This window comes from Telopea speciosissima, chromosome 11 (genome assembly GCF_018873765.1).
Source record: "Telopea speciosissima isolate NSW1024214 ecotype Mountain lineage chromosome 11, Tspe_v1, whole genome shotgun sequence".
NCBI classification, from domain to species: Eukaryota; Viridiplantae; Streptophyta; class Magnoliopsida; order Proteales; family Proteaceae; genus Telopea; species Telopea speciosissima.
Window position 1 is genome coordinate 39096833 of NC_057926.1, and position 21514 is coordinate 39118346.

At 37.1% G+C, this 21514-nt stretch overlaps 1 long non-coding RNA gene across 2 annotated transcripts; it reads right to left on the reverse strand.

Annotated features, from left to right (window-relative positions):
• Positions 1-1784: 1784 nt before the first annotated feature.
• LOC122645597 lies at positions 1785-21205 on the reverse strand. Of its 2 annotated transcripts, none has more exons than XR_006330483.1 (2): positions 20995-21205; positions 1785-1883 (listed from the first exon to the last, which is right to left on the reverse strand). It is a non-coding gene; the product is annotated as an uncharacterized LOC122645597 (long non-coding RNA). The 2 variants fall into 2 exon arrangements; XR_006330484.1 differs by lacking the exon at positions 20995-21205 and adding an exon at positions 2215-2347.
• Between the last annotated feature and the right edge of the window lie 309 nt (positions 21206-21514).

Consider the following 21514-nt stretch of genomic DNA (forward strand, 5'->3'; position numbering starts at 1 on the left):
TAAACTTCTGAATCGCCACAATCAGGATCAAGTACTGCAGTAGTGTTGCTAGTCTCGGATAGAACAACAAGAGACGACGACTGGGCATCATTTGTTTGAATTATAGGATCCCATTTGGCTGGCCATGACCATTCGATTGTGTCCCATAACAACTCAAGTTTACAAAGAAACTTTAGGGCTTTTCTCACTCTTCCTTCACCAATTTCTAGTGGATCATCTTCGTCAATCTCCTTTAGTATGGCAACTGGGAGATGGGAGAACATAAAACAGAGCATATTTATGAAACACGTTTCTAAGAAATCAAATAGATCCTTAACCGATTCATAATTCTGCTGCTCTCGAATAATGAATTTACAAATGATTGAAAATTCAATGGCAATCAAAGCCATGTGCTCTTTAGCCAACGTTTCAGCATATATACTATTCTTAACTATTTTGTCAAAACTGTTGCCAAAACTTCCTTCGATAGCTTGAATAGTGAACTCAAGAAACCCAAGGACATGATGCAGCTCTAATTCAGATTCCTCGGATTTCTTCAATGAGCAACTCTTGAATACTGGCGACATGATCTTAGTTTGAAACCAATGGTTTGGATTCTCCCAATGCATCCACACATCCTTTGCCGATGTCCATCTTCTTTCATCAAAGGGGCTAGGAGTAGGAGTGGTCTTTTGGTCGACAAAATAAATGGTTTCAAACGACTCCTTTAAGGCGGCTTCTAAATTGTGCATAAATAGAGATTCCCCATAACGAGAAGATGGCATCATTTCTACAAGCATTCTTGAAAGAACCAACACTGATACGCACGAAACTCTATACTCATATCCATGCATATTTAAAATTTCACGATCTCCTATAAATTCTTCCCCTGTAGCTTCTAATTTTCTTTTGAATTCAATGACACATTCCAATTTAGAAGCAGAAGAAGAAGCAAGAGGACATTTAGATATTAATTGGATGAGATGCGTTGGACTGTCCCTCTTGTACCTATTTCTCCATCTCATCATGTCTTTCATGACCATTTTACTTATCCAATAGTTGAAAGTGATATCATTCACCAATGAACATACAAAAGGGGAATATTCCTCTATTTCTGAACTAAACATTCTTTCAATATCCTGATCATCTGTGTGCTCATAGAAGATACGACCAAATGGAATTATACGTATCAAGAATTTCTTAAAAAAGTAAATTGGGAGCCCAATGAAGTGACGGCTGCATGCGTACAACCCCATTTGGGTACGTATAAGCATGTCAATGATAAAGTCTTTGCCAACTAGAAAGACATTAGAAATATTTTTTTTGAAGAACCCAAAAGAAGATAAGGTGGTCTTCTTCAACTTCAGATATTCTAATTCTCGTTGTGGATAAAAGAAATAGCCATTTTCACGGAGACCTTCGTCAGTGTAAGTGACCTAAGAAAGCCATCTATAGATGACGGAAAAAGTCCCCACTGCAATAGTTAGAAATTGGGACACAAGCACGATGGGAATCGACCATTTGTAGTCAGAAACACCATTTACTACTACTACATAATCTCATATTTTTCAGGGCAAATGACTTTAACATGGCTTGTAAGACAACTGCTGAAGAAAGGGCACATGATAAGCCAAAAGCATGGTGATGTGTAGTTTCACATGACAACATCTGAGGGTTTCCTGAATAGTTGAGTACATGGACTTTCTTTAATATAGATTTTAATCCCTCAAGACTCTTTGTTTGGTCTGTACCTTCAAAGATTCTTTTATAATAAAATTTAGAATCAGCACTGTCGATTTGTTTTAGGCTTCTAATCCCAATAGCAGATGACCACATGAACAAAAGCAATACTAAGATGCAAACCATGATGATGATGTGTTCTATTGTGAAGGCAAAGATTACACCTGTTCGCATTTGCATACACATGTTAACAACCACAGTAATCACCATCACACTCAATGCTGCCATGTTTCCATAAAGCTCAGATGCGTCCATAGTCCCCAATGAGGGCATATAAAAAGCCAGTGAGGTGCATAACAATGCAGTGCCGGTGAGCTTGGAGAGCTGATCCTCTGTTCTAGGCATGGACGTAGTAAGATCAACTGGTATTTTTGTCGCAATTGTGAGCATCGTCATGGTAAATGTGTTCATAGTGAACAGTTTACATGGTATAAAAGGCTTCTTTCGAAGGAATAATCCGTAAATCAAATCAAAAGTGATGCAGAAGAAGCATACCCCTGTTGCTGCTGCGATGTAGAGGCCAATCAAAGGAACAGGGGAACCATACAATGTTGTAACTAATTGTCCATCCACACAACCTCCTTTGCCCATATTTTCTTATTCTTCTCCTTCTTCTTCTTCTTCTTCCTTAAACTAACTTTGCTTCATGCCAAGTTTCCTATTCATTCATAGAGAGAAACCTCCCGCTGCCTAGCTCTATTATTTTCTTTATTTTTTTGTGCTTCTCTCTCCTTCCCTCTTTTATCGGAATGCATTAAACGTTATTGGAGGAAATGGGAGCCACAGAGGTACCAGCACCACTAACTGGAAGCCAGTCTCTATCACTAATTCATTGGCTACACATGTGTGCGACACGACACTGCACATGGAGAAGGGAAATAAGTGTGAACGGTTTGAACAACACTGCACTCCACTATCCTTCATTCATTCCAAAAAAAATTTCTATGAATCAGACAGAAGAAAGGACAAGAAATTAAAGCAAAAGCAAAAAGCAAACTTGTGGATACAAATTAATTCAGAGAAAGAGCCACCATATAGGCATGTACTAAAAATATTCCTACCAAGTTATTGTCATATTGTGCGACAATAACATGCAATGGAAATTTTTGCATATGCTGTTAGATAGACTGTAATAAGATGATAGACTTGAGTGAAGTGCTTTAGTTTCACATCGGAAAACTAAAAAAGTTATAAATGGTATTTGTTATATTATCTTTTTCATTTATTGAGTTAAATCGAAAAAGGGAGGTATTTGACAGTGTATATGCGAGTACGGCGTAGCCGTTCGCATACGTGAACATGTAGTGTGGGCAGTAAGCTGTAGAGACATTAGTGGTGTACGCACGCACTTAGCACTTTGCAAGCGATCTGATCTGATATGTTGATTTTTTGAAATGATTAGATCCGTCGGATTAGAAGATCCTACAGTCATGTTTGATATGATATGATTGTTGTGACAACTTCATCTTTGGTTTAATCTGGACCGTTAGATCGGATGAAAATCGATCTAATGGCTGAAATACAAAATGAACAGATTTGTCTGTTCAGAAGAGGTGCCTCACTTCTATATAAAATTGAAGTGCAGTGTTCAAACGAAATATCTCTCTCTCTTTCAATCAGTGTCTCTCAAAGAAATTTTGTGTCTCATTTTTATTGCTTTGTTGAACCTTGAAGGTGATTTTTGTCGTATGGGGGCAAATATCTCATTTGAGATAGCGAGTACACGTTCAAAGCAGACTACAATTTCTTTTTCGATTTGATTTTTTCCAACATGTGCTTCGTCTCGTAAGGTCTTTTATAATTCTACCAAAAAAAAAAAAAGAGGCCTTTTTATAAAGTGATTCTCGGTTCTTTATGAAAATGAAAGGTTAATGGGGCCATGATTCCTTTTGTAAAGCAAAATGAACCTATAGATTGAGTGAAATTGCGGTTAAGATGATATGATATTACATGGAAGGAATCCCACCTATTGTTTTTATGCATTCATAAACAAAGATTTATAGTTGGATTCTGGATATAAAAAGATTGTTTTACAGTCGGATAACATACTTAGTTATGTCATGTGGTCAAACGAGAAATTTTGTGGACAAATAGGCCCCAATTGTACTTCTACTGACATGGTAAATTTAAACCTAATTAGAATTGATCACATGCGAAAATAAAATTTTGAAAAACGTCCAAGACAACAAAAGTTGCAAACAATACTTGATTACTGAGAAGGTGCATTCCAATACGTGGATGCATGGGGTATATGATTAAATTTGAGTTTGAAGTTAATTTGAATACTTGGATATTCTAACCATTATTTAGATATCCAATAGTTAGAATATAATCACCACATCTCTCTTCCATTTGCCAAAAAACAAGGTAATGTATGGATTTTATGATGGACTGTACAGTAAAGAAAATTAGACCAAATCATTTTCACCGTTACAGTCTAGTCTCCCATGGCCATGAGAGAGAGAGAGAGAGGGGGAGAGAGATGTTCAAGGTGGACATCTCACGGTCCCAGTTCCTGTCTATGTCTGGAGGAAAAGGACAGCTCATCCTTAATTTCCAATTCAATATGACCCACCGTTAGTGCGATCAATGAATCTAATTTTATTTTGTCTTTATAAAACTAAAAACGTATGGAATCTTATGGTAGACTTTTTAAAATAAAAATTAATTGTATTTGGTTGGCTTTCTTAAAATATATTATTGACACTTGCATTCCAAAATGGTGGCCGGATTTGGTATGATTTAATCAATTTCGGAAATTATTTGATTTAATTTTTGCATCTTATTTCAGCAAAATCGAAATCAAATGGAATAGAAATTCTAAAATAGTTGAGAAGTTGTCTCAAAACTTTCTATTTCATTTGATTTCACTCCTGCTCTGTAATGAGTTCACGGTTAATTTGATGTGCAAAGTAATATTTTTATGTAAAAACTAAAACACCACCCTATTCCTTTTCTTATAATGGTCACACCACCATCACTACCCCCATTGCCACCATAGCGAGGGAAACTTCACTATTGTAAACCTTTCCATCAACGACGATATTTGAAAGGATCTTACCTTCAACTTCTGCACCGCAACAATGAAGAACAAGTACTATAGTAGTGTTGCTAGTCTCGGCTTGAACAACAAGAGACTTTAGGGTTTTTCTCACTCCTTTCATTTGCTTGAATATTAGGGTCCAATTTGGGTGGCCATGACCATTCAATTGTGTCCCCTAGCAACTCAAGTTTACAAAGAAATTTTAGGGTTTTTCTCTTTCTTTCTTCACCTATTTTCAGCAGATCATCATCTTCTTCATCAATCTCCTTTAGTATGGCAACTGGGAACTTGGAGATCATAAAACAGAGCATCTTTACGAAACACGTTTATAAGAAATCAAATAGATCATTCACCGGTTCATAATTTTGTTGCTCTCAAATAATGAATTTACAAATGACCGAAAATCCAACAGCAATCAAGAGGGGGGGGGGGGGGGAATACCCAAAACGCTGAAGAGAACCACCAGTCGCGCTGCCCCGCCCCCACCCCCCAAAACAAAAAAAAAAATTATTACGAGCAACCCAGAAACTAGATGGGCCGAAAAGCCATGAGAAACAAAATTTTGATGAACAAAAGACCTCTTAAAGGGAATGAAATTACAAGGGTAGGGCTAGAAATTTCACGACATTGGTTGGGTTATCTTGAAAGATCTACACGAGGGCTAATGTCAGGGTCCCATGGACAACTATTTGAGTACTGACTCGTTTCTTCTCTCTTTCCAGATGCAGCTATTTTGCCTGCTTTCAGTTCCCCATTCGTCTTTACCAAAAAGACCAGTTTTGGTTTTGGGTTGGTTTGTGTTGTCTCTAATAACCTGTTTCTGAGATAGATTCAGGAGATAAAAGCCTTAAATGGCTCTTCGTAGTTGGTTGCTTATACTTTTTTCCTCCTTTAGATAAGGGGGCCAATGATTGAACTGATAATCGATTTTAGATTTAAGAAGTCAAACCGTTTGTTAAACAGTTTAATTTACTATGTCAGTTTGAATCAATTGTCCAAAATGTTATTGAACCAATTTTACATATTAAATCAATTAAAAATAATATTTACACCTAAAAAAAAAAAATCAATTAAAAATAGTATAGTTGCATTTGGTATGCATTCTACGTCGATTTCGTATTCTCGAACGATAAAAAAAATTTGTTTTCTATGTCGAAGAATAAAAAATTGGCCTCGAATGCATACCAAACACAACCTATATCTTGTATTCTGCATTCGCTCTTAGTGTTTGTAATGGATTTACATTGTGTAAATTATCTTAAATCATTTTTATGTCTTAAGTCACAATTTGGGCTTAGATGTCATGGTTCAAGCCTTGCAACATCAAAATTTTGTAATATTTGGATTAAAAAGAAATAAGTTTGTCCTCAATTAAACCCAAAACTAATAACTTGAACCAACAATAAAAATGACATTGATACCAATACAATCATTTTGAAGAAATTGTTTAAATGATTTGGTCTAGTTTCTATCCTTCATACTTTGAATTGAACCAAAAATCAAATTGATGGTTTTACGAAGTGGAATAGGTGTCGAAATTGGTCTCCTCGATTCCGACTCGGATTGGACAGAGGCCAAATGCTATATTGGATCGGCTTTCAAAACGATTAGTAAAATAATTTTAAAAAAAATAGAAAAAAAACATGCTCTCTCTCTCTCTCTCTCTCTCTCTCTCTCTCTCTCTCTTCGGCTTCCCTCCCACTCTTTCTATCCGACTCTCCCTCCCCCTTGTTGGGATATTAAATTATAACTATATTTGTTTTTTGTGATTACTAACTTGTGTTTGCTGATGAAAAACCTAAGTATGACAGGTCAATTGGTATTCTCTTAAGCATCAAGAATTTGCATGGAAGGCAAGCCAAAATAAGTGGATGTTGTTACCAAGTAAGCTTCACATAATATAAGATCAAATTCAAGCTTTGACGACATTGGTAGGCATGAAGTAGAGAAACCTATTTAAAGATTATGATTCACATGAAGCACCTCCAATGATTCATGTGACACTTGAACATCGAACCTGTAGAAATAGGAATCGATATTCACTCAACGCTTTGATATTGAAGAATGCAATGGAATCCTCCTTCAAATGATGGTAACCTCCAATGCTTGGGCTTTACTCCTCTTAAGGCTATTATATTGCCAAAAAAGATTCTTTTCCTTCTCTGCATTACTTGTGCCACGTGGTATGATTCTATTGGGTTGTACACCAAACAACCTACATTAAGTCACACTCAATCATCTAATTAAGCTAATTGACCATAAGAAAACCTTAGTTTGACATTACATGTAGGCCCCCCACTTTACAATAGCACACAATGGACCTCAGGGCATGGAATTAAATTATTGTCACCACCCTAGTCCACTGCTCAACTAGTATCCTGACCACTGATTGGGCAACAAAACAATTCAGTGAAACATTTATAAAATATATTTAGGGCAAGAGATTTTTACTTAGTCACATGGTCTCTACACAAGCGTCTGGGCCAATGGGGGAGCATGCTTAGGTATCTACCCAGGGGGCAGAGGCATCAACTCACGGTGCCCTTTGAGAGGGCATAGGAAACACCACCAAGTAGAGATCTTTTTCCCATATATTTATTAATAATAATAAATTTATAAATTCTTTTGTAAGCACTTTACAATTAAACCACTAAGCTTGGATTTTAGTCCAATCAAATTCAAGATTCCTCTCACAATATTCTCCCCATGTGGGAAGTGGTTCCTTATTAATTGTCACTTTTGTTCCCATGCAACCATGATGGATCCAGTGTTGTGAGATATATAGCCAATCAAATGTAGTCATCAATCTTATGTACACTAAAGTACCCAATGTAGGTGTGTAACAATAAAAACTTCTCAGGTTTGAGGACCACACAAATATCATGAGAACACTGTTACACTAAATATCTGACAGTAAACCATATATACAAGTTCTATTTTAGGTTAAATCGAATGATTGAGTCCGATACGGATCATTATCGTCTCCTGTTCCCTGGTCGGGGTACAGTGGTCCAGTTCCACTCATAGGGAGGCAGAAATGACCATATAACCTCCCTCGAGCAGTATGTTCGGGCAGGGGGTTAGGTGGCCATTTCCGCCTCCCTATGAGAGGAACTGGACCACTATACCGGGCAAAGAACCGGATAGGATAAAAATTTGTTCGATACACACAAATGTGTACTCCAAATCTTTATTCACTGCATACAGATTTCAAGAATGGACCCTACAAGTAGAGGTCAAGGTTTGAAAAATTGGGTGTAGGTCATATTTTTAGATTTTTGTTTAAAAATTTGCCAATTCTCTAGCTGATCCTAAAAAAGCGGCGGTTTAGGGGAAATATTGGTCCGATTTAGCCACTAAGGACCAGAATGAGCGGATTCCAATTACTCAAACATTGAACAAAAGTGCTTCAAAACTAAATCCAACATGATAAAAAAAAACTATCAGCATGCCACTAAGTCACTAACATTGAAAACTTTACTTTCAATTTTATCTGCTTACCTTTATTTGTTTTGAACCGATCAAATTTGACCAGAAACCAATCAAATGGTTCTTAGGAATTTTACATAGTAAATACTAAATGGGCAAGAGATCTCTACTTGGTCACATGGTCTCTTTATAAGCGTCTGGGCCAATGGGTGATCATTTCTGGATATTTATCTAGGGGGCAGAGGCATCATCTCACGGTGACCTATGAGAGGACGTAGGAAATACCACCAAGTAGAGATCTTTTTTCCATACTTAATATAGGGGAAGGCACAATGTCACACTAGATCTATAATCCTCTACGTAAATTTTGGACGTAGATTTGCTAGAGCCACTTTTAATTAAAGACAATGCTTAAGAAGAACAAGAGTTTACAATGCATAGGAGGGAATCCTCAGAGTCATGTTGGAGTTTGTTTTCCTTTTCAAAGCATCAAATCATCTCACATAAAGCTTTTATCCTTCTAAAGATGTTAGAAATCATGATAAAAATATGGAAAAAGGTCCATATGAGCCACTAGCTAGGCTAGGCTATGCTTGCACCCTTCTCTGTATCTTTCTCATTCACATAAAAAGAAATCAATGTATGATACTGTTTGTTGTACTTAGGGGTGTAAGTTTGGCCCTGTTAGCCTAACCCGCCCTGAATCCGAATAGGATCTGGAATGGATTTTTCAATCTTGAAGGTGGGTTAGGGTTGAAATTTTCAGGCCTTGGGTTAGGGTTGGGCTGAGCCAAGTTTAATGCCTCGGGCTAAGCCCAACTTGGCCTAACTTGTGTTAGGTTACACTTTACAATTTATTGTTTATATTTTATAATATTTTATTTAGTATCTAATTTTCTATTAATTTATCAAAAAAAAACTAATTATCTATTTAATGAAAATTTACAATTTAAGATGAACACAATGAGCAAAGACAACTTTTGTTTTTCCCTTTTTTGGTTGTTCCAAATTATGTCATTACTACATTATAACTCTAGAAATCTTTTTTTACCATTTTTCATTTGTTATCCACTTTGAAAAGTATTTAGTCCAAAGTATGAACTTAACAACTTCCAGGCCCTGAATCTCCATTGATATGCATCAGAATGACTCCAAAATTTGGCTTCTCTAATGTTTTTTGATGATTTAAATATCCAATGAAACGGTTTTTTTTTCAGAGAAATTATTTGGACACCCTCTGTACTATGGCTTAATTACTTAATCTCTCCAACGTTTAAAATAATTACTTGAACACCCCTGCAGTTTACCATTTCTTCCAAGTAGCCTTGTCCGTTAGTCAGTCACCCTGGTACCATAGGTTAAATATTTTGTAAATACCTAAATTACCCTTAAGGTGTAGTGAAGTGACATATTTGCCCCCCTTCTCTTTCTTCTTATTCTTCTTCTCCTTCTTCCTCTTGCAACCCAACCAAAAAAAAAAAACTAGCTGCCGTGGCTGCTGTTTCAAAAACCATTAAGGGGTCCTCGCTTTCTCCCTCCCCTCCTCCACTCTATCTCCCCCACTACCTGTAGCACCCCCTCCCCGCCACCTACTGTGCTCCCTCCCTCCTATGAGCACCCTGGCCAGAAAATCCATTCACACCCCCTGCTACTCTACACCGTGACCCCTCAGACCTCTGCCTCCCCTCCCCCAACTCAAAACAGAAATCTAATGAGACACCCAAATCAAAATCTCCAAATTCACCAGAGTTGTAAATCAGTCTCCTCTATTTCCTAGTCTTTGCTCTCCTCTTCCTTCTAAAACTCTAGTTAGACTACGGACTCAACACGAAACGTGTCTTACATTCTACCTAAACGTGTCTCTACAAATCCAATTTTGTCGCTGCAAATGTTTGTTCTCTCGCCATTGAAATGTTTCGACATTCACAAAATGACCTTTGTTTTAGGCACTAAATTGTATCTCTTTGTTCTCTTTCTCTTCCATGTACTTGTGCGTCTTGGAGAGGATTAATCGCCTTTGTCGCCGCTGCAACTACCGGACTCAGATTTTCTCACCTCTGCAACTGTTATTTTTCAGTGTGAGAAATCTCTTGATCCTTATGAAACGTATTTCTCGAATAAGCTAAATGTAAGGAAGCAATGAAGCACGTAACATATTCACCAAAAAAAAAATAAAAAAATGAAGCACGTAACAGGATCTTGCATTGGTTGCAGATGCAACAAGGTTGGCTACAGCGGAAGACGAAACTCGTTAGGTAAATTCCTGAACAAGGATCAAGTAAAGAAAGTTTTGGGCGTAGACAAATCAATGGTTTGGGTGGAATGCAGTAAAACTCGATCTGCAAAAGATACAACTAAATGCTTAGGCGATGATTGAGGACTGGGTTTTGGAAAGAGGATTGTTTCAAGATGAGAAAAAAGAGCAACTCATCATCAAATTTCGGGGGCTATCTTTAAGTTTTGTTCATGTTCTTCTAAATGATACAACGAACCAAATCACTTCGTGATTTTATCCTTCATACATGGGTGGTTGTGTAATGTGAGAATCAAATCACCGTGTGACTAAACCCACCGATCTAAAGGAAATTGGACCAAATCTACCATAGAAAAGATGAAATTTGTCTTAAGTTCGAGTGCACCTGAAGGCCGGAATCGAAATTTGATGAAATCGAGGTGTCTCTGTTGGCCCTTGGAGCAGGCACCATCGTTTCTGAGACCTCAAAACTTTATGGAAACTAAGATTGGTGGCGATAAGATTTAAGAAGGGTAAATGCGTCGGTAGAAGTCTCTGTTCAAGAACATTGGCTTCTACCGTTTCTGAAAGAAAATCTCGTCCAAGACACGTGGAGAATCTTCACTGCTCATCACATCAGGGAACCGCAGCCATGGCTGCCGGTTTTTTCTTTTTGATTGCAGGAAGAAGAAGAAGAAGAAAGGTAATTTGGTAATTTTAATTTTATCTTTTTCTATTGAATATTTGAATAGATGATAAGGGTAAAATAGATATTTTCATTTAAACACTAACAATAGACTAACATTGTCAGATTTCGAGGGGTGTCAAGTACTTGTTTCAAACGTTGGTAATCGTAAACAAAATGACCATAGTACAGAGGGAGTCTAAGTAATTTTCTTTTTTTATTTTATTTTATTTATTTGCAATACAGATTTATAGATCTACAACCACCGAATCCAGCTTCTACTCTGAACACGTTTTGCAGTTCTTTTTACAACCTTTTTTCAACTTTTTCTCCTTGATTAGTGTTATGGGTGTTTTCACTACTTTTCTTAATTCTTACACTTTTTCTGATTTGTTTTTTGGAACTTCTTTTTATATTTATATAGTTTATTATTTTTTCAGCCAATACCAGGACACTCCAAAGTTTAATACCAAAAAGTGGGATTTTCAAGCTTGGGAAGCTGATCTAGACCAATATAGACCGGTCCATTAAGTTCGGTTTAATATCACCGACATCGGTGCCATTCCCGATACCAGCTACTAAAACCATGTTTCTTGAGATACCAACTACAAAACCATGGGAAAAGAAACAAAATTCATGCCATCAATCGAACAAGGAAAAACAGACATTGGCATGAGTTTTGGTATCAGTCTTGTCGTCTCCTGTTCCCTGTTTGGTACAGTGGTTCAGTTTCACTCATAGGGAGGCAGAAATGATCATTTAAACTCCCTCGAGCAATTGTTCGGGCAGGGGGTTAGGTGGTCATTTCTGCCTCTTTATGAGAGGAACTGGATCACTGTACTGGGCAGAGAACAAGATAGGAAAAAAATTCATCAATCTTGATAGACTATAACTAATGGACATTACTCCTAAAAACTTACGTTCGAAAGGAAATTCATAGCATTCTTCAGTGCATAATATAATGAAGATAATAACCAAAAAGGGTGCCATTGTAGAGGAAAAAATCGTTATGCATAGAAGCCCATAAATGTTGAAACTGTAACTGAAATCATACTAAAGGAAACATTATCAAACATGTTTATTTATTTTTACAAATTAAAAGTTGTTGAGCCACAATGGCTTAAAGAAAATTTCTAATGCAGTTCTTTTTGTTGTTGTTCCTTTTATTAATCCATTAGGATCCTATCCTGCCAAAAATTGATTAATTAATTAATTTAAAAAATAATTGGCAAATTAAAGAAAGCAACATTAAGTGATAAAATAATGTGGTTAATTAAACACAAAGTGCTAGAAAACAAAACATGATTGAAACAGCTGGTTCTCTAATGAGAACAATTTAATCATCATGGCCTCATCAAGAGACTCATAAACTTTAATTAGTGGGAGTATTTTATCCATTGATCTCAAGCTAATTTGTTTCTGGTTTGGTATCACCTCTAACTCAAGCTAGTTTACTGTTCTGTTTGGTATGCATTTTTGGAACACATTCCAGGTCAATTTTGCATTCTCGAATGATTAAAAAAAACAACTATTTTTATCATTCAAGCATGCGAAATGGACCTAGAATGCATACCAAACGCAGCTTATGTGGATTTTTCACTTTTGCCAATTAATCGTTTTGATAGTGGCACCTATCTACAAGTCATTTCCGAATCGCAAACACGTTTCTTAAAGTCGAGTACTGAAGTAACCCAAGAGCAAGCAGGGTCAATATAGAATTTAGAAGAGTCAAGAATAAGTAGTACACAATGATGTTTGTGTTCAATCCCTTTTTATGAATTTTTATAATCTTAGAATGTTTTAAAATAGGCCAATTTAGGCCCAAATCTAACAATCTAACATGATGTTATGCGTCCATAAGAAATATGATATGTTGGCATACATGATGGTGGAATTGGGGCCAAAGTTGGCATTTTAAAAGATATTAGAAGTAGAAAGAGAGGTAGATAGAGATTGAGGGGAAAAAAACTACTGACAAAGATTACCTGTTTCCAAAGAGGAAAGCTTTTCACTTTGTTTCTTCGTTGTGTGGTATAAAAGAACAAAGGAAAGCTCAAAAAACAAAAATGTTTAAAAGTAAAAGAGTTCAGGATTGGGGCCATACCTTTGCCAATGAACTTGAAATTGAGCATGTTGAAGAAGCATTGGCATTGTCATTCAAACAATCTCATCAGATCCAATTTCTCTAATTGTATCACCATCATCATCTACTACGATACAAGCAGCAGCAACAGCAGCAATAGCGAGGGAAACCCCACTATTGCCAACCTTTCCATTGACGACAACATTTGAAACGACCTTACCTTCAATTTCTGAACCGCCACAATCAGGAACAAGAACTGCAGAAGTGTTGCTAGTCTTGGCTTGAACAACAAGAGATGATGACTGGGCATCATTTGCTTGAATTTTAGGGTCCAATTTGGATGGCCATGACCATTCGATTGTGTCCCCTAACAATTCAAGTTTACAAAGAAACTTGAGGGCTTTTCTCACTCTTCCTTCACTTATTTCCGGTAGATCATCATCTTCATCAATCTCCTTTAGTATGGCAACTGGGAGTCTAGAGATCATAAAACAAAGCATCTTTATGAAACACGTTTCTAAGAAATCAAATAGATCCTTAATCGATTCATAATTCTGTTGCTCTCGAATAATGAATTTACAAATGATTGAAAAATTATGAAGTCAAAAGGTTGACCAGAACTTCCTTCAATAGCTTGAAAAATATTAGTGAACTGATCAAGAAACCCAAGGACATGATGCAGCTCTAATTCGGATTCCTCGAATTTCTTCAATGAACAACTCTTGAATACATGCGAGATGATCTTAGTTTGAAACCAATGGTTTGGATTCTCCCAATGCATCCACACATCCTTTGCCGATGTCCATCTTCTTTCATCTAACAGGCTTGGAGTATGAGTGGTCTTTTGGTCGACATAATAATTAATGATTTCAAACGATTCCTTTAAAGCGGCTTCTAAGTTGTGCATAAATAGAGATTCCCCATAACGAGAAGATGGCATCATTTCTACAAGCATTCCTGAAAGAACCAACACTGATACGCACGAAACTCTATACTCATATCTGTAGTCGATGGGAATTTATAGATGGCTTTCTTTTGTCAGCGTGAATGACAAAAGAAAGCCATCTATAGATGACGGAAAAAGTGTAAGGGTATTTATGTAATATCCCTTTATATGTTCTAATATAATCCTACTTGTATTAATCCCAGGCTGTGAGGGGCAATTTAGTAATTAGCCCATCTGACCTAAACCCTAGTTTTCCTATATATACTAGCTGGAGGTAGCAGTCTGGGTATTCCAAACTAGATACTCAGGGTGTAATGCTTTAAGCAACCTTGTGCTTAAAACCCTAACCCTAACAATCTTAAAGCATTAGGATTTTTATTTCTCTATAATCAAGATCGGCTTTGGATTTCGGATTCACGTTAGGCTTCGTCACAATTCTGGTTTTCTGATCGGCTATGAAGTTTTACTCGATCGATTTTTGGTTATTAGATTCACGAAACTGATTCACGGTTACTGTTTTCTTTTTCGTCAACGGCACCGATCAAAGCTTCTACTTTATACAGAATCACGCTTCTGTTCAATTCTTATTTGATCGATATTTGGATTTTACTATTCTGTGAAAGGGACAAATCATGGTGTTCCTTTTTTGATTTGATTGTTGATTGAAAAAAAAAAAAAAAAAAATCAAAAGGACAAGTGTTTTAGAATTGGCAGAATCATTATTCAAAGCATTTATTTGATTAGAGAAAGTCAAAAGCAACTTTTGTGAAGATTTTTTGATTCGTTGGATTGAAAAAAGAAAAGAAAAAGAAAAGAAGATCCTCTACGAACTCTCATTTCACTGTTTTGACTTCATGTGGCCTGTCCGTGAGCAGTACAGTTTATCTTTTCAATTCCCCTTTTCATTCTCTTGGCTTCGGTTAGCTATCCGTGACCAGCAGCCATCATCAGTTGCCAACGATCGCATCGGCAGCCGTCATCAAACAATAGCCAGTGATCCGTGCTTGCCATCACTAGGGTGCACATTACGATTGTCGACGCCGCTGCATCGCCGCTATCTTTTTCTCCATTGAATAAATTCAGTGTTCTCCATCTCAGGTGTGACTGTTCCTTGAGCATTTAATTTTTATTTGAATTTTTTGCTTGGGCATATAAACAAATCACTTAACAATGGAGAAACACGCTGTTCCAATTGAGATGATCAAATTGGAAAGCTTTAGTGGCTCTGAGTTCAGTTCTTGGAAAAGGAGGACTCAGTTTGGACTGAAGTACCTCAATATTTTCTACACTATAGTAAATAAATTTTCTGATTGTACGGACCTAACTGAAGCCCAATGGATAAGTGACGAAGACTTTTGCAAAGACTACCTATTGAACGCACATCGGATAAGGCTGGCAGAGACCTATAGTAAATATGAGACCGCAAAAGAGATTTGGGAAAACCTAGAAGCCCAATTCAAAAAGGAGGAGGACCTATCAAAAACTCATTTGGTTGACAAGTTTATGGACTTCAAGTTTCAAGAAGATAAGGAGATACTTCCACAAGTAACAGACTTTGAGAACTTGAGAACAAAATTGAACCAAGAAAACATCCCTGTTGTTGATGCATTCTTAGTGGGTGCAATTATCTTTAAGTTACCCTCTACTTGGCATTCCTTTAAAACTGAGATGCACAGAAAGAAAACACAAGTGGGGCTGGATGATCTCAAACGGTTCATTAGAATCGAAGATGAGAACAGAGCCAGGAATAACTTGGAGATGGTGAAACAACAACAGGCATCCGCCAATTTGGTTTCACAACCCAAGAAATATCCTAGGCAGTCCAAGCCACCTAAGAAAGAACCCCAACAGTTGGAGGCCAAAAAGCCTAATTTTAAAAAGAGGGGCAATTGCCCAACTGTGGAAAGTGGGGTCACTATGCATCCGAGTGTAGGGGTCCTAAGAAAGGGAACACCGACACACCACGAAGGAAGTTCACATGCTTGGTGGACAAGTGAGCCTACTAACTTTGTTGCCATGATTGGCAAGGGTAAGGGGTTGGGAGTACATCTTGATTGGTGGTTAGACTCGGAGCGACTTGTCATGTTTGCAATAGCAAGGACCCGCTCACCGATGTTGTTCAAGTAGCGTAGATCACTTTGTTGCAAATGGAGACGTCGTGGAAGTGGCTCAACAAGGGACAGCGAACCTGGTTCTATCATCAGGTAAAATATTAACTTTGAAAAATGTTAAAATCTTTCCTGGTTTTGAAAAGAATTTAATTTCCATTGGAATTTTGCTTGATCTTTGGCATGTCTATTACTTTTAGTAGTGGTAGAGTAACATTGTCTGTTAACTCCTTTTATTTTGGATGTGCTTATAATTTGAATGGTATGTTTAGGTTGAGTTTAGCTAATGAGACAATAAACCAGGTTAACCATAATTTACTTGATCCCAAAATACTACATTGTAGGTTAGGACATGTGAACTATAGGAAAATGCTCAAACTAGCTAAAACTCATAATTTACCATTAGACACTTCAATTAGATTTAATAGATGTGAAGTGTGTGCTCAAACTAAAATAACTAGAAAACCGTTCAGACCGGTTTCTAGGAGCACTCAACTTCTTGAACTTATACATTCTGACATTTGTGACTTTAAAAGCTACACAACTAGAGGAGGTCGGAAGTATTTGATAACATTTATAGACGATTTTTCTAGATACTGTCATTTATACCTGTTAAAATCTAAAGATGAAGCTTTTGAAAAATTTAAAATTTTCAAGAATAGGGTAGAAAATCAGTTGAACTTGAAAATTAAAAGATTTAGAAGTGATAGGGGAGGAGAATACAAATTGTGAGTTCAAGGAATTCTGTGCCTCTGCGAGCATAATCCTTGAAACTACTACTCCTTACTCACCTCAATCAAATGGCATAGTGAAAGAAAGAACGGGACGTTAAGAGATGTTAAACTCCATGTTATTGACATGGTATGCCCTCTTGCTATTGGGGAGAAGCGAGTGTTGATCGCAAATCACATTCTAAATAGACTACCACATTCAAAACCGACTTCTACACCGTATGAACTATGGCATAATCATCCCCGTAGATATGACACTCTTAAGGTTTGAAATGTGTAGCTTATGTTAGGATACAAGACCCTAGGAGACCTAAGGTGGGAACTAGAACAAACACTTGTGTATATCTAGGTTGTGCGAGAAGACTGATCTTGACCGATTTTTGGATCTATCAACCAATGTGGTGATAGAATCTAGGGATGCTATATTCTTTGAGGATAAATTCCTTAGAGATAAAGGCTGACCTTGCTGGTTTGATGAAGTGGTTAGAATCACCTTTGGAATGAACCAATTGTTTCGACACTACTCCCACAATGCTCCTTGAATCAGAATCTAGAAGAGTATCTACTAGAGATCGAGTACCCAAGAATTTTGGTGAGGATTTTGTGACCTACCATTTAGAGGCTGATCCATCCACCTATAAGGAAGCGATGAGATCTAGGGACTCCCTGTTATGGAAAGAAGCCATTGATGAGGAAATGAGCTCTTTAATGCAGAATGAGACCTGGCACCTTGTTGATTTGCCTAGAGGGGCCAAGACAATAGGGTGTAAGTGGGTACTAAAGAAGAAACTTAATCCGGATGGGTCTATAGCCAGGTATAAAGCACGATTAGTAGCTAAGGGCTATAAACAGGTGAGAGGGATAGATTATTTTGACATCTACTCCCCGGTCTGCCATTTGGCAACAATAAGGATTCTTCTTGCCATAGCATCTATTGAGCACTATGTTGTGCATCAAATGGATGTAAAAACGGCTTTCCTTAATGGAGACCTAACAGAAGAAATCTACATGAACCAACCTGAAGGGTTTGTCATAGAAGGTTCTGAAAAAAGAGTTTGTAAATTAAACAAATCTCTCTATGGTCTTAAACAAGCACCTAAATTGTGGCATGAGAAGTTTGACAAGACAGTAAAGAGCTTTGGTTTTCAAACCAGCAACTCGGATAAGTGCCTTTATTTTTTGTCTGAGTCAAACAAGGTCGCGATTATTTGCTTGTATGTAGATGACATGTTGATTCTAGGTTCTGATCTCTCTGTAGTGAGTGACATTAAAGAAATCTTGTCCAAAGAATTCGACATGAAAGATCTTGGTGTGGTAGACACCATTCTTGGGATGAGAGTAAGCTTCAGTGAGCAAGGGATCACCCTTAGTCAGACTCATTACATTGAGAAGCTACTTTCTAGTTGGGGATACAGTGATTGTAAATCGATTGAGACACCCTATGACTATAACAAACGGTTGAAACCTAACACAGGTGACATCGTGAATCGGTTAGATTATTCTAAACGATTGGTAGTCTCATGTATGCAATGAGTTGTACTAGGCCGACATAGCCTTTACGGTAGGCATGCTTGAGTCGTTTCACTAGTAATCCTGGAAAAGAGCATTGGGATGCCCTATCGAGGCTGATGAGATACCTTAAGGGTACTCAAGGTTATGCTTTATGTTATAATGGACATCCTCCAACTTTGGAAGGATATTCTGATGCATCTTGGTGCTCAGATTTGGGAGACAGCAGATCCACCAGTGGTTATGTATTTACACTAGGAGGAGCAGCTGTAGCATGGAAATCCAAAAGACAGACTAGTATTGCTCTGTCATCTATGGAATCGGAACTTTATGCTCTAGCTTCTGCGGGAGATGAAGCAGAGTGGATAAAGGATCTGATCATGGATATTCCATTGAGGAGTTTTAAGTTAAACTCTATATCTATATTCTGTGATAATCAAGCAACCAAGACGATTGTGAATAACTCACTCTTTAATGGTAAGAGGAGACACATCAGGCTGAAACAGGCTATGCTGAATTATAGAACAGAACAAGGGATTATCACTTTGATTGATGTGAGATCGAAGGATAATACGGCAGATGCCCTTACAAAGGGATTGAACAAAGATCGAACATTCAAAACTACAGGGGAGATGGGGTTAAAGACCATTTAGTCAGGTCTTAACCTAACCCAATATTATTTTGAATTATTCGAATCTCATCTAGCCTTGGTAAGCATTCAGGACAGTTTACATGTTTCAGATAACTTAGTTAGGTTACTAAGTATGGGGGGTTTGTGAAACCATTCCAAACTTGATGGTGTAGCAAATTTTCATGTGAAGTCTCCTTACTTTGTTATTCCACAAAGGAATATGAAAAAATGTCTGATATGTTTCAATGATATTGTGCTAGTCTTTATGTCATTCCAAATTTGATGACATGTCTTTCATAGTATGGTGTACCATTCCAAATTTGATGATACAACATAAATCTATGACTGATATGACGAATACAGTATTCCAAATGGAAACATGGTATGGTCCTTATGATAGAGACTATATAGGATCGAGTTCTTGTAAAGAAACTTGATGATGATGCTTATTGTTTTTTGATTTACCTTCAGCCATATATGAAATGTACTAAGTTCTTATTGTTGAACTAGATACTATTGTGCAAATGATTGAATTCATAATATCTTATGAAATTCATATTTGACAAATTACAGAGAATGGCGAAGATGGAGGAGAACGGTTGAATCTGGATCTCGATGAGGATGACTTACTTGATGAGTAAAGTCACATGGATTGCAAGGACTTTTCCTTTTGATTATTTCTTTTGGTTTAGCCACTTGCATGTGGAACTTCGGATTTATTGTTGGGTTTAGTTTTGATCTAAAACCTTTGTTTTATTTCTTGAAGTTTACTTATTTCTTATTTGATTTATTGGATTATTGATATTCAATTTATATTGATTCAATTACTGATTGAACAATGGTTCCTATACATGTGTAATGGATATATGTAGAACATAGGAGGAGATTGTAAGGGTATTTATGTAATATCCCTTTATATGTTCTAATATAATCCTACTTGTATTAATGCCCAGGCTGTGAGGGGCAATTTAGTAATTAGCCCATCTGACCTAAACCCTAGTTTTCCTATATATACTAGCTGGAGGCAGCAGTCTGGGTATTCCAAACTAGATACTCAGGGTGTAATGCTTTAAGCAACCTTGTGCTTAAAACCCTAACCCTAACAAAAAGTCCCCACTGCAATAGTTAGAAATTGGGACACAACCACGATGGGAATCGACCATTTGTAGTCAGAAACACCATTACGTACTGCTACTGCATAATCTCATATTTTTCAACTGTTGAATATGGCTTGTAAGACAACTGTTGAAGAAAGGGCACATGATAAGCCAAAAGCATGATGATGTGAAGTTTCACATAACAATGTCTGATGGTTTCCTAAATAGTTGAATCCGTGAACTTTCTTTAGTATAGATTTTAATCCCTCAAGACCCTTTGCATTGTCTGTATCTTCAAAGATGGTTTCATATAAAATTTTAGAATCAGCATTGGTGAATTGTTTTACGCTTCTAATCCCTATAGCAGATGACCACATGAACAAAAGCGATGCTAAGATGCAGACAATGATGATGATGTGTTCGATTGTGAAGGCAAAGATTACACATGTGCTCATTTGCATACACACGTTAACAACCACAGTAATCACCATCACACTCAATGCTGCCATGTTTCCATAAAGCTCAGATGCACCCATATATACTCCCCAATGAGGGCATATAAAAAGCCAGTGAGGTGCACAATAATGCAGTGCCAGTGAGCTTGGAGAGTTGATCCTCTGCTCTAAGCATGGTTGTAGTAAGATCAACTGGTATTTTTGTGGCAATTGCGAACACCGTCATGGTAAATGAGTTCATAGTGAACAATTTACATGGTATAAAAGGTTTCTTTTGAAGGAATAATCCATAAATCAAATCAAAAGTGATGAAGAAGAAGCATACCCATGTTGCAGCTGCGATGTAGAGGCCGATAAAAGGAACAGGGGAACCATACAATGTTGTTTGTACATCCACACAACCTCCTTTGCCCATCATGTTTTCTTCTTCTTCTTCTTCTTCTTCCTTAAACAATAATGGTCATAACATGCATGAATGGAAATGTTTGAAGCAATTATATATATAGCTTTTCTTTTATGGTTCTTCAAGTTGAGAAACCTTTGTGTATGCTTCCAATATTCTATCGGGCAGGTAGGGGTAATAATAAGAAAAGAATGTCCAATACTAACGCAAATTATTAGAAGCCTAAATTTTATTTTAAAAAAAATAAAACCCTAAATCGTTGAATGACTAAGATGTTAGCATAGATACAGACTAAATAATTTAAATCATATAAAATGATGGATAAAGTTATCGTCTCATAGTGGTCAAGTGCCTAGTACACTTGGTAGCTAGTGGTGCGTAAAGGCCCATTGCTATAGGAGATCTTGAGTTCAAGCCTCCTTGTTCACATCCTACATCCCTC